Genomic DNA, 14,090 nt, shown 5'->3' on the forward strand with positions numbered 1-14,090 from the left:
GACGAGTACTAATTACACAACACCCAAAGGTGATCCTACATTTGTGTTGTTCTGTCAGAACCACCGTCAAAGTCTTCGTGAGCTGATAGGAGCATATTTATGCGACTTAAATGGCTTGTTCTCGTACATTTACGTTATGTTTCTTTAGTTATTTTAGTACTTTAAGCTATTTTCGTGTGTTTGTAGGTCCAAAGGGCTAAAGGAGCAAAAAGATGCATTTTGGAGACTTTTGGAGCACTTTTGGGCTAAGGACGGATAGCTTATGCTTGAAGCCAAAGTGTTGGACGAAATTGAAGACCTAATTGGAGCCAAAGTGTTGGAACCTTGTTCTCTTTAGTTTTAGGACATTTAAACCTTTCCTAATCCCAATCATGCCATGCATAACACACATCCATTCTAACACATTGTCATTGCACATGCATTTCCTTCATTAGTTAACCCACATGCACTTATCACTTATCATCACCACATATCATATCACTTAATCACTTATCACTTATCATCACCACTTAACCACTTATCATATCATAACCACATATCATATCACTTATCACTTATCACTTAACATATCATCCACCTACTTCACCTACAACATCCACCTACTTCACCTACAACATCCACTTCACCTACAACATCCACCTACTTCACCTACAACATCCACCTACTTCACCTACAACCTCCACTTACTTCACCAACCTCACACACTTACTTCACCTACAAATGACATAGCCATATGTTCCCTCCACTACTCCTATAAATACCCTTGCATTCATTCATTCATAAACATCTCATTTCATACACAACACACCACAAACACATCCCTTTCTCTTTTAGCCGTGAGTCTCCCTTAGAATCCAAAAACCATCTTTCCATTTCCATCACTCCTCACTCCATTCCACACTTCCATTCCCCCAAATCAACTATCCTTAGACCTTATGCTACAATAAAGAGGAAGAGAAGAGGGCCTAAACGTTCATACAATTCAAGTTTGAGTTGTTGGAATGTTTAGGTGTTTCTTTGATTTCAATGTTTAATTTTAATTCTCTTTGTTTTGTATGAGGAACTAAACCCCCCCTTAGCTAGGGGGTGATTCGAAATATATATTTATGCTTGCATTTTGATTTGATTACTTCTAATTGCATTTCATAAGTTGTTGATTCAATTTGTTTAACCGTTTGATTGATAACTTATTTATGTATGTTTATTAAGAATGCGCGCTTAATTTTCATGCATGAATATGACGCTAGAATATAAGTGATTTTCACCTAATCGTTATGAACTTATATTCACAAGTAGTGGAGGTTGCTTATAAACAATCGCGTTAAATGAATTCTTGGCACGAGTTTCATGCTCATCATAGTAACGAATGCCTCGTCAACACTTATAGTTTTCATAATGCTTAATGATCTTTGATTGTATCTTTATTGTGCTGTTCACGTAAAGGACTTTTGGAGAATGTTGTGAATTGCGTTGCGCTAACCCATCCAATTCATTAACTTAAGGAAAACTTGACGGTTAATTTAAGCGGACCTAATTAACCCGGGGTGATGAGTTTCATAATTTATCGAAAGATCAACTGGAAATCTTTTTATTATGCAAGTGTAACATATGTGGAGATGACCCCCTTAGCTATTCTATCATCCATTCATTCCATTTCATCAATTTCATATTTACATTCTGTCTAGTTTATTTAACTTGTTTCGTTATTTCAATTTTCGTATAAACTTAAATCCCCCTTTACTTTAATGTCAATTTAGTTAGAAATCATTTTAGTTTGTGTTTTTAAAAGCATTTTGAGTCTTTGGTTTGTCTTAGTGTTTTAAAGTTTAGTTTTACATTCTTTGAGTCTAGTTTAGTGTTTTATATTGTGTTTTTACGTTTTTGAGTCAAATCCAAGTGATTAACAATCCCTCCTAATCCCCGGTCCAGAACGATCCCTACTTATACATATACTACAATTTGACGAAAAGAGGGTTTAATTTGTGTGCGTATAAATCACGCATCAAATTTTGGCGCCGTTGCCGGGGATTAGAAAATTTGCTAATCCCTTGGATTGTTTGTTTCTGTATTGTCTTTTAGATTTAGTTTTTATTTGTGTTTTGTTTGTTAAGAACAACATGGCACTTGATAACGCTTCTCTTTTGTCACAGCTCATGGAAAGGTCCCAAATGCAAAGAGTTGATATATCTAATCTTCAATCAAGGAATAACGTGTTTTCCAATACTTACAATTCGGATTGGAGTGATCATTCAAACTCTATGTGGTGGGAACCTCAAAATGCTCAACAAGGAGGATATTGGCAGCCACCACAACCTCATATTCAATATGCCCAACCAAACTCAAGTTCGTCAATAGATTATAATCAAAAGCTTAATGAATTAATTTGTTTGGTGTAGGGCTCACAAATTCAGGACAATGAGGCTCAACAAGAAGGATATTGGCAGCCATATGAGGAGTTCTATTCAATGCCTATGCAGCCACCACAAAGGTTGGACCACTTGGATAAGCAAATTGGGCAGATCGCGGAGTTCGTAGGACAGTTTCGAGACCAAGGCGAACTCCCTAGTTCAACCATTGCAAATCCGAAGGGAGAATTTGAAACTGCCAAGGAAATCATGTTGAGAAGTGACAAGGAGGTTGGAACGGACCCTCAACCATCAAAATCAAATCACAAGCAAGAGGAATACACCCAACCCACGGAAAGGGTGGAAACACCTTTACCGGAGGCACCTATTGCTCCTATGCCATCTAATACAGGTATGGTTGTTCCAAATTTCATTATTTTTAACCCTGTTCCAAGATTCATGACTTCCAAGGAAGAAGAAGGTGAAAAAGACATCTTGGAAGCCCTTCCAAAGGTGACAAGTAAGGAATGTCATGAATTCATCAAAGAGGACGTTCTTGAAACCACAAAATCCAAAGAAGTTAAATTTGATGACATTGGACAAGTCATAACCATCACTTGCAATCTGGCCAAATCCAATATCCCTGAAACTTTCAAAGGAGTGGTGTTTGTCATTGAGTTCTTATCGGACAAAACAAGTAAGTTTTTTTTTTTTTCCAAATTCCATTAGATTTTATACTAACTTGTTATTTTTTTTGAATCAGGCACCTACACTAGAATTCAAACCACTGCCGGTTCACTTCAAGTATCACCTTCCATTCAAGGACCAATTTCATGCCATTTGATTTTATTTATGTTAATAAAAAAAAAAAAAAAAAAAAAAAAAAAAAAAAAAAAAGAAAGATACTAAACATGGAGAAAGGTGGAGCTTCACAAAGGTTGTTTGCGTGAAGCCCCACTACGAGGCGCAGAAGCGGAAGGCATAGAAGCGGGAGGCATAGAAGCGGGAGGCATCAGAGCGGAAGCCATCGGAGCGGGAGGCATCGGAGCTAGAGCATTCCAGGCCTCAATACTTGGCCAAGCGCTGGATGACCCAGGAAAAAGGTGCCTCTGGAGATAAGACGCAAGCCTTTGACGGTCACTGTGAATTCGACCCTCAGATTCTTGCAGCTCATCAAGCTTCCTCTTCATCCCCGACGAATAGTTATTTGCAAGCACATGCAAACTTCTATTCTCGTACTTAAGCTGCTGGATCTCTTGCTTAAGTCTTTCCACCTCTGCCATCAACGATTCCACTTGGCGGGACCGAGCAAGCAGGCGTTGGCCCATGTTGGACACAGAACTCGCACACTGAACACTAAGTGCGAGGGACTCTTGAACGGCCAACTCATCGGACCGTCCTGACAGCAGCCTACTATCTTTTGGAGTGAGGAGGTTTTTAGCTACTATTGTAGCTGTTGTGGCGTCCTGCATCACAGAGTCTTCACCTGAAAGAGGACCGTTAGAAGATAAAAAAGAAGGGCGCCATACATTACCTTGACGGGGCGCAACCGGATCGCTGCTGAGACTCAAATCTAAGCTAAGGTTCGATGAGTTTGCCATTTTTTTCAACGATGTTCAAAGAGAAGGGGTGGATGGAGTTAAAATTTCACAAAGGGCCGGAGTCGAGTTTCAGGAATGGGAAATCTTCAGAGTGTGTGTGTTGGGGTGATTGATAGCTCTATAAAAAGCCAAGACGACGCGTCCACCGATTCAAAGAGCCGGATTTTCTGGCGTAATTTAGGCGACGCCCCCTCGGCTTTTCAAGAAAACGCGTTCAACTTTGTCAAAAGATTTCTGACAAAGCTGAAAACACGTGGAGGCCATCATCGCATCTACACATCTTTAGCCGACAAGCGCAAAGTTCGGCGACGCTTTCTCTGCTTTTCAGAAGACGCGTGCAGCTTTGTCAAAAGGAGCCGCATCTGCACTACCACGTGTCGTTCAGAAAGCGAAGGGGCGTCGTTCAGAAATCGAAGGGGCGCCTGCTCAGAAATCGAAGAGGCGTATTCAAAGATCGAAGAGGCGCCACTATTTCAAAGAACCGGATTTGCGGGATCAAAACGTTTGTCGACAAGGGTAAAAAGTACCACCACTTGATATTATCTCTATATATGTCGACCTTCGTCTTTTATGGCAGAGCAAACCTGAAGAAAATGCCCAACTCTCCCTCACCTCTGAGGGCGCACTCCCAGCAAAGCCTTTCAAAATACTCAATTCTTTCTTCTTCCCCAAAGATGATACCAGATGCCTGGAGTACATATGACCCAGGAGGAAACGGCGGATTGAAGCATGTGCTGATTCATTCACCGCTTCTTCAAAGCAAAGGTATCTCATATCATCAAGGTCAAAAGCAAAAGTATCTCATATCATGCTCTTTCCCTGTCTTTTTCTTTGTCCTTGTTCTTACTTGCATGGCAAAGTAAAAGAAGCAATCAGCCGGCACTTGGAGTCAGTCTTCCGATCTGGAGCCAACTGCCTGGAATCTATTCCTGATTGCTTACCTAGCGTTGCTCTCGAGTAGTCATCTTCAACGGTTGATACACTTCCAGAGAAGGGACCACTCCTGCAAAGATTGAACAAAGAAACAGATAACAGGAGGAAGCTCAGACCTTCGGGGGAAACCAAAAGAACCATCCTGCTGCCCAGTTCAAGAAGTAGCACAAAGGAAAATCAACGATGGGCAGAAACCAGTTCAAGAGTAAGCCTGTGGAATCACAAAGATCAAAGCCTCAATGCAATCACCAAGGAGAAGAGGGAATTTACACTCCATAACCAGATTTGCGTCCCTAAACTCTTCTCTTTGTTAATTACATTCTGCCATGTTTAGTATGTTTAAATGTTTTTTGTGTGTTTACTTATGTTTTGTGTGAATCTATGCTTAAAACATTGAGGACAATGTTTGATTTAAGTGTGGGGGGGTAACTAAAGTGTTTTGATGCAAATTCGTAGGGTTTTATCCACCATAACTTCTAATGTTGTTCCTTGCTATTTTAAGGTGTTTTTAAGTTGTTTTAGAGTGTTTTAGTGTGTTTTGTTTTATAATTCGAAAATCCCATAAAAATTTGAAAAATTGTTTTGAAAAACCCAAAAAGAGTTGTTTTAAAGTTGTTTTTGTGTGTGTGTTTGTGTCTTAGGGTACCTTCCAACACAATGATAAGGATTTGGTTTATAATTGCATGACGGTTAGAAAGAGTTATAAACATAGAGAAAAGTTTGATTTACTCTTGGTATATGCTTGGTTATGGTTATAATGTATGACTTCACATGCAATCATAAAAGAAAAAAAAATTCGTTTTTGTAACATGCTTGAAGGAAGGAACTCAAACAAACGCTACAACCCTGAGAGACTTGAGCCTATAACGTTCTTTGGAGAGTATAATCTGTGATTTCTTGTTTTCTAAAGTCGTTGCATGATCTCATTATTCTTTGCTTGGTTACTACCTAGAAGGCGTTTTATCATATAGTTCCAAATGCTAGAACTCATGCCCATTTCATTCAAAGCATGTTATTGATTTGCATAACACATATTCAAGAAGAAGTTGTGTAGTGACCACCACCATAGCCAAATAGCCTTACTTTCCATACTTCGTATATGTTGTAAGTTTTAACCCCGTTGAGCCTTGTTTAGCCTTTATTCTTTGTTTACCCACATTTTCCTCACCTAGCCTAGTTTAGGACAATCCCCACCCTTGTTCTTAAAAGATAGTGAGCATGACTTAATTGAATTCCTTTTGAGTTACATTATGAAAGAAAATAAGTGTGGGGGAGAGAATGTTTAAGTGTTTATGTTTTGAGATTCAAAAGAAAAGAAAAAGAAAAAAAAAAAAAAAAAAAGAGAAAAGAAAGAAAGAAAGAAAAAAAGAGCTTAAAAAAAAATGAAAATAAGTGAAAATGAACTCACGAGCGTTGATGGTTGAAGAAAGGGTCCAAAAAAAAAAAGATGAATATGGCCCTAAGTTCTGTGTAATTCCCCCTTGAGTGATCAAAGTTGACTTCTGCATTCTAAAGGAAATTCTAAGTGCCTAATTCAATACTTTGCTCACTATTGCTTGAAGAACGTTTGTTATCCTTACCTTTCATTTTTAGCCAATTACCCCAAGCCCCGTTACAACCCTTGACTTCTATATTGAGTGTTATGTATTTCAATTGTGGAGTTTGAACTTGGTATGAGCTTATGGTGTCACTAGTTCTCGCGTCTAAGTAGTAGCATTCCATTCATGAGATCATATCTAAACATGCTTATTAACTCCAGAAAATGCTTTCCTTATTATAACATATGTGAGTGTTCGTCTACATGTTTACATCAATCTTCTCACATATACCTAGTGTAGGGTGTGTAGTCAGAAAATCTGTGTGAAAAACGAGAGTACATCTAGTAAGAAATTGAGGGAATTCTCTAAGGCATGTTACTACATTCAAAACAAGGTTTTAAATGCTTAATTGTGAACTAGTATGTGGTGACTATGATTAAGAATGTACTTAAGTGTAAAGATGGCTCAAATTTGTGAGAATAATGCTTTTTAACTTGTCATGTGCATTGGAAGTCCCTGATACGATTGTTGGAAGGTGTAGGTTGTGTTTTGTTCTTTTTGTTTTGTTTTTCTGTTTTGCTCGAGGACTAGCAAAAGCTAAGTGTGGGGGTATTTGATAGGAGCATATTTATGCGACTTAAATGGCTTGTTCTCGTACATTTACGTTATGTTTCTTTAGTTATTTTAGTACTTTAAGCTATTTTCGTGTGTTTGTAGGTCCAAAGGGCTAAAGGAGCAAAAAGATGCATTTTGGAGACTTTTGGAGCACTTTTGGGCTAATGACGGATAGCTTATGCTTGAAGCCAAAGTGTTGGACGAAATTGAAGACCTAATTGGAGCCAAAGTGTTGGAACCTTGTTCTCTTTAGTTTTAGGACATTTAAACCTTTCCTAATCCCAATCATGCCATGCATAACACACATCCATTCTAACACATTGTCATTGCACATGCATTTCCTTCATTAGTTAACCCACATGCACTTATCACTTATCATCACCACATATCATATCACTTAATCACTTATCACTTATCATCACCACTTAACCACTTATCATATCATAACCACATATCATATCACTTATCACTTATCACTTAACATATCATCCACCTACTTCACCTACAACATCCACCTACTTCACCTACAACATCCACTTCACCTACAACATCCACCTACTTCACCTACAACATCCACCTACTTCACCTACAACCTCCACTTACTTCACCAACCTCACACACTTACTTCACCTACAAATGACATAGCCATATGTTCCCTCCACTACTCCTATAAATACCCTTGCATTCATTCATTCATAAACATCTCATTTCATACACAACACACCACAAACACATCCCTTTCTCTTTTAGCCGTGAGTCTCCCTTAGAATCCAAAAACCATCTTTCCATTTCCATCACTCCTCACTCCATTCCACACTTCCATTCCCCCAAATCAACTATCCTTAGACCTTATGCTACAATAAAGAGGAAGAGAAGAGGGCCTAAACGTTCATACAATTCAAGTTTGAGTTGTTGGAATGTTTAGGTGTTTCTTTGATTTCAATGTTTAATTTTAATTCTCTTTGTTTTGTATGAGGAACTAAACCCCCCCTTAGCTAGGGGGTGATTCGAAATATATATTTATGCTTGCATTTTGATTTGATTACTTCTAATTGCATTTCATAAGTTGTTGATTCAATTTGTTTAACCGTTTGATTGATAACTTATTTATGTATGTTTATTAAGAATGCGCGCTTAATTTTCATGCATGAATATGACGCTAGAATATAAGTGATTTTCACCTAATCGTTATGAACTTATATTCACAAGTAGTGGAGGTTGCTTATAAACAATCGCGTTAAATGAATTCTTGGCACGAGTTTCATGCTCATCATAGTAACGAATGCCTCGTCAACACTTATAGTTTTCATAATGCTTAATGATCTTTGATTGTATCTTTATTGTGCTGTTCACGTAAAGGACTTTTGGAGAATGTTGTGAATTGCGTTGCGCTAACCCATCCAATTCATTAACTTAAGGAAAACTTGACGGTTAATTTAAGCGGACCTAATTAACCCGGGGTGATGAGTTTCATAATTTATCGAAAGATCAACTGGAAATCTTTTTATTATGCAAGTGTAACATATGTGGAGATGACCCCCTTAGCTATTCTATCATCCATTCATTCCATTTCATCAATTTCATATTTACATTCTGTCTAGTTTATTTAACTGTTTCGTTATTTCAATTTTCGTATAAACTTAAATCCCCCTTTACTTTAATGTCAATTTAGTTAGAAATCATTTTAGTTTGTGTTTTTAAAAGCATTTTGAGTCTTTGGTTTGTCTTAGTGTTTTAAAGTTTAGTTTTACATTCTTTGAGTCTAGTTTAGTGTTTTATATTGTGTTTTTACGTTTTTGAGTCAAATCCAAGTGATTAACAATCCCTCCTAATCCCCGGTCCAGAACGATCCCTACTTATACATATACTACAATTTGACGAAAAGAGGGTTTAATTTGTGTGCGTATAAATCACGCATCAAATTTTGGCGCCGTTGCCGGGGATTAGAAAATTTGCTAATCCCTTGGATTGTTTGTTTCTGTATTGTCTTTTAGATTTAGTTTTTATTTGTGTTTTGTTTGTTAAGAACAACATGGCACTTGATAACGCTTCTCTTTTGTCACAGCTCATGGAAAGGTCCCAAATGCAAAGAGTTGATATATCTAATCTTCAATCAAGGAATAACGTGTTTTCCAATACTTACAATTCGGATTGGAGTGATCATTCAAACTCTATGTGGTGGGAACCTCAAAATGCTCAACAAGGAGGATATTGGCAGCCACCACAACCTCATATTCAATATGCCCAACCAAACTCAAGTTCGTCAATAGGTTATAATCAAAAGCTTAATGAATTAATTTGTTTGGTGCAGGGCTCACAAATTCAAGACAATGAGGCTCAACAAGAAGGATATTGGCAGCCATATGAGCACTTCTACCTAAAACCTGGAGGGGCACAAAACAGAAAATGTGAGTGGAAAAAAACAAAGCTTTTCAAAATCATTTCATTCTCAAAAGTTCTAACCCCTCTCTGTAAAACTTGTATAATTTCCCAGAAAATAGAATATATGAATATATCGAAATCATGCTCAGAATAACAACATTCATAAATATGCCATGACGAATTTCTCAGCATAAAGTATAAGTAAACCAGGTGATATCAATCAATGCAAATGACATGCCAGCTGGAGTCAGCTAATGTGACCTGTACGGCTAAATATAGAGCTCGAATCCACATCTCAACAACTATACCTGCACACGAGTCGAAACCACCTAAAGTGGTTTATACGACAGAACTGGATGTAAATAAATACACTCGAGTGCTACGATCACGTGAAGACTGTGCGAATAATCGCGAGTCACCTATGAGTCGGAACCACCTATAATGGTCTGTACGACAGGACTGTGCACCTAACTTGGATCTAAGATGAGCGTGTGGTGCGGGAGGTGAACATCACGTGAAGGACTATGCCCTAACTCTGGGCTGAAGCACTAACACCGGGGTGCAGGTTTATGAGCTCTTAATGCATCTCACATAACCACTAATTCACAACCATAAACTATAAACTTACTTGGCACTTACCTATGCGTCCACAACACCAAACATACATATATGCAACTACTAATGCATAAATAAATAGGCAAACACTTTGCATAGCATTTTAAAACATATAAACATTCAATTTCATTTTCTGGGAAAACTCTCAAGTATATAGGTATATACGGAAAACCAAAAGCCCACTTACTGGTATGTGGAAGGGTCGTAGCCCCCAAGCCTTGAGTGACTGCGCTCGTCCTCAGGATAGGTCTCACCTATATGCGAAACAACTATAAAATTTAAAGCACATAACCAAAACTAAGTAATAACTTCTCATACAATGTTCAAATAGGGTGTTTGAATATACCAACATGATCTACTCAACCTCACGAACATCCCCATATTTTTAAAATAATTTTCAAACCACCCATGTGCCGCCACGCGCGGCCCTAACGGCCGTTAGTAATATTTCGTTAAAACCTTAACAGAAGTTAACGGCCATTACCTAACGCCGTTAGAATATTCCGTCAACTCTAACGGAATATTCGTCTCCTTCTCCGCAAGCCTCACTAGTCACCGCCGTCTGAAACTTGAATTTTTGCCGGAAATTGGAAAATATTCAAATCTTCATATCTTCTTCATTTCTCAACCAAATTCCATGAAATTTGTACCAAAATGACGCTTACAATGAGTAGAACAAAACCTTACCACTTTCAAGCCTTGAAATCCACGGGATCTCACCGGAAAGTCATTCGATATACCGGCTAAACCTGCAACTCATTGAACTCGAGCTTCACGACGTCCAAAACACCTCAAAATTCTTCCCTGAGCTTCGTGAAGACATTCTAAAGCTTCCTATGACCTTAAAAACTCCTAAAAACCTCACAATAATTAGTGTATGAACAGTGCATGAAAAATGGGTTAGGGTTCTTGAGGTTTCCGAAGGTTTCAAGTCTCACAAATGGTATATATGAACTCAGAAATTTGCAAGGCGTTCGAATCTTACCTTCTAGATGTCGATCCGTGTGTGTATGGTTGGTTTTGAAGTTCGTCCGTACAATTGTAAAGGAATGGAAGAAATCCGAGAGGGAAGAATGAGAGAGAGTCACAAAAGAGTGGTATGGGTGTGTATGTGTGTCCTATTGAGTCAACAACCAAAAACAACTAAACGACACCCCACAACACCAACTAACGTCCAAGGGCAATTTAGTCTTTTCACACCTATGGTACAAATAATTCAGGACGGGCTGTCACAGGTGTTATTCTCACCTCAATGTCCTAAATTCCCACCCACCTTCTAATGAATTTTTTTTAATTACAAATTTGTCCATTTGTAAAATTACTACTTACCCTCTTTTGCGTTAATTTTCTTTTTTTATAGAAAAAAAAAAAGTTTGGGTGTGATAACTCTCATGCTTTGTTTAGACGATTTGTCTACCTTAAACCCCTAACTTATCTTCTCGTATCCTTTCATTCATAGAAAACAAAAGGAATGAACTTAGAAGATGACGTTTCATTGAAGAGGTAGAAGGTCATGTTTCTATACGTAGGAAGTAGAAGATTATGTTTCAATTGAAGACGTAGAAGAATAATTTTACGTTTGTGTCATTTGAATTTGTCGCTACCGTACAATTGAATTCGTCGCCATCCAACTTTTCATTTACATTTGCATAGCTTTGTGGTTTTTCATTTGAAGTTGCATACCTCTCTGGTATATGATTTTATATTTAACTTTTGCCTAGAATATTATAAAGTTAGTTAGGGTTCTAGTCAATAGTGCAAGTCACTTGGAGCTACAGTGGTGGATTGGTTCACGTTTGTTCACATGATATATAAGGAATTGTTATTGGCACTTAAAAAAAATCTCATTTTGCACTCCAAACTTTTTATAGTTAGAAAGAAAAATACACTTGTGAGAAGTGTAGAATGAGATTTTTGGAGTGCTAATAACATATATATATATATATATATATATATTAAGGGGTATTTCAGGAAATATAGTGGTGGAGAAATAACATTTCAAATTTTTAACTTTCTATAGCGGGTGGGGTTCTAACATGGGTAAGAAAATAAGACAATGGAGAGAGTCTAGCAACTCTCTTTAAAAATTATGAGTACAAATAAAAGTTTAAAAACATATGGTATAAATTAAAACTAAAAAGAAAATTGGTACAATTTAAAAAAAAAAAAAAGAAAAGGTTGCAAATTAAAAATGGGTACAAACTACAAATAGAGATATATGCAAGTGACCCTCTACCACAGTAGTGGGGAGGAGTGTTGCCTTTGCATCACGACGTGGGTTCGAACCTTGTCGTCTTTCTAACTTAACGTTTAATCTAACAAATTTATCATTTGACAAAAGAAAAATAGAGATATATGATAAAATGTTTAGCCATAAAATAAATATACCAAATGAAACGATTTTGGACACTAAATAGATATATGATAAAATGTTTAGCCATAATGTGAATCTTTTGAAGTAACGGATCGAGAATCCATGATGCTGATCTTCCTAAGTGAATTACGTAGGGATATGTTTTACATAAATTATGTATTCTATTGGTAAGAATTCTGAGACGTGATTTGATAATTGTTCTAGGCGACATTGGTTCGTGATGTCTCGATACGCGTCCTAGGGAGTCATAGCGCGGACCTCAAGTGAGTGGGTCTTTTCCTTTCTATCGTGTGTGTGTGTGTCTATATATATATATATATATGATTGATAATTCCACAAACGTTTATAAATCGATTATTGCTTATGATTATTGTGAATGCTTTGAAGTAATTATTGTGAACTACGAATGGCTTAATCCCTGTTTAGGGTATGTAGGCAGTTTAATGAGACATTAGATGCAGCCATACAATAAGTGGGATTAAATAATCGAGACAAAAGCTTTGTTTGGGAAAATGAGCAATGCGAAGGAATCTGGTGAAAAACATGAGATTTAACCCTATGTCTTGGTGGTTAAATGTTGGTTATAAATCAATGTATGAAGAATCGAGAAATTGAAGTCAAGAAACGTAAGTAGTGATAGTTAATTAAACTAGTGTCTAGTTGAGCTTATCACCGATAATTATTCCCAAAACTAAGTAGTTTGGAAGTGGGGCGTTACAGATTATGCATTTCATGCTATGTTATATTATATATTTGGAAACACTATGAAATGTTTGGGTTTAGATTGTATCATGGCATATTCATATGTATATTACCTGAATCTAATTATTGTGAATGCTTTGAAGTGCCAAATGACGTTGCGGACGCTCAGGTGAGATTCAGGTAAGTACACTTCGATGATAATGATGGTAGTGAGTACGATTGTTTTGAGATATATTAGAGCTCATAAACTTGTACCTCGATGTTAGTGCTTCCACCCGTGGCTAGGGCCTAGCCTTCACGTGATCATTCACCTCCCACACCACACGCTCACCTTGAATCCAAGGTAGGTGCCAACCTGTCGTACAAACCACATTAAGTGGTTCCGACTCGTAGGTGACTTGCGATACTTCGCACAGCCTTCACGTGATCGTAGCACTTGAGCGTATTTATTTACACCTAGCTTGTCGTACAGACCACTTTATGTGGTTCCGACACGTGTTCAGGGATATGTGATGAGCTATGGGTTTAGCCGTACAGGCCACAAGAGGTGGATGTGGCTGACATATTACTAAGATATGAATAAGTCGTAGAGGTCACTATAGGTGACTCCGACTTATATGCTAGCCATGACTGATGAGATATGTGATGAGATATGAATAAGTCGTACATGTCACTATAGGTGACTTCGACTTATATGCTAGCCATGATTGATGAGACATGTGATGATATATGAATAAGTCGTACAGGTCACTATAGGTGACTCCGACTTATATGCTAGCCATGATTGATGAGATATGTGATGAGATATGAATAAGTCGTACAGGTCACTACAGGTGACTCCAGCTTGCATGTTAATATGGTTTATTAGGCACATGATTATTTATATTGCTAATGAGATGCTGAGTAGTATTATACTTCTGAGTTTACTGTTAGTATACTTTTGATTTCATACTTCTACGTAGTATGATTTGTTGGAAACTATTCG

Source organism: Pyrus communis, chromosome 16 (genome assembly GCF_041283825.1).
Source record: "Pyrus communis isolate YQ-2024b chromosome 16, ASM4128382v1, whole genome shotgun sequence".
In the NCBI taxonomy this organism is placed as follows: Eukaryota; Viridiplantae; Streptophyta; class Magnoliopsida; order Rosales; family Rosaceae; genus Pyrus; species Pyrus communis.